This window comes from Octopus bimaculoides, chromosome 11 (assembly GCF_001194135.2).
Source record: "Octopus bimaculoides isolate UCB-OBI-ISO-001 chromosome 11, ASM119413v2, whole genome shotgun sequence".
Classification (NCBI taxonomy): Eukaryota; Metazoa; Mollusca; class Cephalopoda; order Octopoda; family Octopodidae; genus Octopus; species Octopus bimaculoides.
In genome coordinates, this window is record NC_068991.1 from 59,250,353 (window position 1) to 59,250,581 (window position 229).

Sequence of the window (229 nt, forward strand, 5' to 3'; positions counted from 1 at the left end):
TCCGTTGCTTTTCGTTAGTAAGAGCGGTAGAGAGAGAGGAGCAAAAATGATAGGAGCAAGCTAGAGAGAGGAACGAGATAGGAGGAAGAGAGTGTGGAGGAAGAAGGAGAGGAGCAAGAGAGAATGACGAGCGAGAGAGGTGCGAGAGAGAGAAAGAGGAGCGAGAGAGACAAAGAGGAGCGAGAGAGAGAGAGGAGCAAGGGAAAGAGAGGAGCGAGAGAGAGAAAAG